The sequence below is a fragment of the Bison bison genome, unplaced genomic scaffold (assembly GCF_000754665.1).
Source record: "Bison bison bison isolate TAMUID 2011002044 unplaced genomic scaffold, Bison_UMD1.0 scf7180017864303, whole genome shotgun sequence".
NCBI lineage: Eukaryota > Metazoa > Chordata > Mammalia > Artiodactyla > Bovidae > Bison > Bison bison.
In genome coordinates this window covers 13,134-16,193 of record NW_011494875.1, presented here as the reverse complement: position 1 = coordinate 16,193, position 3,060 = coordinate 13,134, and positions in this window count along the sequence as shown.

Sequence of the window (3,060 nt, the reverse complement as noted above, 5' to 3'; positions counted from 1 at the left end):
AAATAAAATAAAAAAATAGTTTCTTGTGTTAGAAGTTTGGGTTATTGTTTTGAGATCTTTCTACTTTAACATGGGCTTTTATACTTACACTTTTCCTTAAGTACTGCTTTTGCTGCATCCCATAAGTTTGGAATGTTGTGTGTTTTCAGTTTTTTTTCATGTCAGTAAACTCTCCAATTTCCTTGTGAATTATTCTTTTGCCCTTTAGTTGATGAAGAATGTATTGCTTAATTTCCATATAGTTGTCAAATTTCCTGCTGTTACTGATTTCCACTTTCATTCTGTTGGAGTTAGAGGTTATAATTTGTATGATTTCCACCTTTTAAGTTTAACAAGGCTGTTTATGGCCTAACATACGGCCTATTTTGGAGAATGTCCCATGTTCATTTGAGGAGAGTGTGTAAACTTCTCAATGGTTAACAGTACCTTCACCTGTGCTTCAAGTCTGATCTCTTCTCATCTTTTTGAGAAAACTGTTGTCTTACATATTTCCTCTTTCTCTGGTACTTTCAACTGATCTCACTTTGGTCACTCCTTTCCTGGAGCCCTTGCATGCTCTTAGCACACCCCTTTCTTGACTTCACCCTTTATCCTATACCCACAGCTACTGTCCTAATTCTGTCTCGTCCACATCACAGTCACACTTCTCCACTTGCTTCAAGACACTCACTTCTTGGCCTTTCTTCATCAGGACTCCTTAGGCTATCACAGGGTGACCCACGAACACTCCAGCATTTGAGACTATTGATTCCTCTTTCCTTTGTAAAGTCTCTCTTCTTTCAGTCTCCTTAATGTCACACTCCTGAATCTCCCCTTCCTATTTGCCATCCTGCTCAGGCTCCTTTTCTGGCTCCTCTTCCTTTACTTCTGTCCTTCCCTCAAATGTTAATGCTTCCAAGTGTTTGGGGACAGTTGCCTTTTCATCTCAGTTCTCATTCTCTCACTGACACCTTCTCCAATGGCTCCTATTATCATTCACATGCTGCTAATGCCCCAAACTATTTCCCCAACACATTCTGTGCTAAGCGTCAGACCCTGCATCCCACTTTACTAGATGTCGCCACTGGGGCTCAGGCTCAATGTGTCTGATGCTGCATTTATTGTCTTCAACTTTCAACCTATTTCTGGGGCCCTATTCTCAGTTCTGACTCATTGGAAAAGACCCTGATGTTGGGAAAGATTGAAGGCAGAAGGAGAAGAGGGCAACAGAAGATGAGATGGTTGGATGGCATCACCTATTCAATGGACATGGACTTGGGCAAACTCCAGGAGAAGGTGAGGGACAGGGAGGCCTGGCGTGTTGCCATCCTAAGGGTTGCACAAGAGTCAGACACTACTTGGCGACTGAACAATAACAAAAATTCTCAGTAAGTGGCCCACTTCAGAAACCTGGAGCTTGTCCTCAGCTCTTTTCTCTCATCCACCTTGAAGAGCAGTTGATCAAGTGCAAACAATGTATCAGGTCCTGTGCTAAGCACCTCACATGCGATTATTATTATTATTTTTTCTTATTGTGGGAAGAAAGGAATAGTGAATTTTAGGGAAGAAAGGAATAGTGAAGCTTCAGTTGTTTTTTATACTTTGGTGAGGACAGTTAAGCAGAGTTCCGTTAAGTCATCACCTTTTTTCTTAGCTTACCCCACACCCCTAGATGTTGTGGTTGCCTGGAATAGGCTTGCCCATCCCCACCCCTCTCCCTGACCCGTGACCCCTGATACTCCTCTTATGTCTCCATTACTTCTCATCACACTGTATTGCAATGTTCCAGGTTCCTTTTTTGTATTATATTGAACTTAGTGAGAAAGAGAAAGGATTCTTCTCTTTCAGGAAATAAATGCAGAAGCAACCACTGCATGTGTATTCAGGCAATACATGTATTCTCTATTTAGTAGACGATGTTAAAGTATTAATAGCCTAAGCTGGTTTACTTGAGTCTAAAAAATCATTGAAAAGTTATTTTCTTTCACATAGAAAATTCTCTTTTTTCACCACCAATATTACCCCTAAATACAAATAAAGAAGATTGCTGTTTGCTTAAATTTAAAATGCAAACAAGTAAAAATGGTGTTTCTTCTCTTTCCTTCAATCTTCCCAGCTTAGCCAGGATGCTCCACCTAAGTTAGAGTCCCAAAGATCAGAAAGAACCATGGGAATCTATCATGCTAATCCCAGCCTCTTGAAGCACACACACACACACACACACAAACACACACAGATATATACACAGACACACTAGGCCGCCCCAGCCATGCAACTGTGTCAGTTATTACTAAAACCACCCCCGAAACTCAGATTACAAATATAAAGGAGGATTCTATGTACTTGTAATCTTCTCAATGAACAGGGACCAAAGTTGCTTCTCTGAATTGTACAGTGAATGCATTGAACTGGGCTCCTCCCCCTAAAGTTTTTCAGAAGCTCAGCTTTGCTAGTGGTGGGGAATAAGAAGGAAGAATTCGACAGGATACAAGGTGCACTAGACATGGTATATAGCGATATTCTCATTAAGTACTCTGCAAACAATCTGTGGGAGAAGTGCCACAACTTGAATTTTTAAAAAATTCATATTTTCAATACAGATTGATTGGTAATGGGGATGGATTAGGGACTAGAGGTGAGTACCCAAGGCCAGGATAAACTCTCAAAACCTGTTGGGGCTCTGTTCCCCCAGTGCCTGCTGAACCCTTTTAATCACTATGCACAGCTTGCTAGATGATCTCTGTCCCTACAGATTTCTTCAAGAACCTCAATGGACCCCCCACAACATGGAATTAAAATTTTTAAACGTGGTATCTTTCATTAGTACACAGAAGTATGTTTTTTCCTCCACTTGGCCTTTTTTTTCTCGCAATCTTAGTAAACTTATTAGTTCTAGAAAGCTTTCTCCATAGATTAGCATTTTGTCTACAAAAATGTTTGGTTCCCCACTGCCCTTTAAGACATGTATACTTTATACTTTTTTATTGCCTTAGTGGAGATAGAATTGTCAGTATGACATTGAATAGAAGTGGTTTACCAGAACATCTTTTTTTTTTTTTTTGGGGTTTTTTTTTTTTTAAA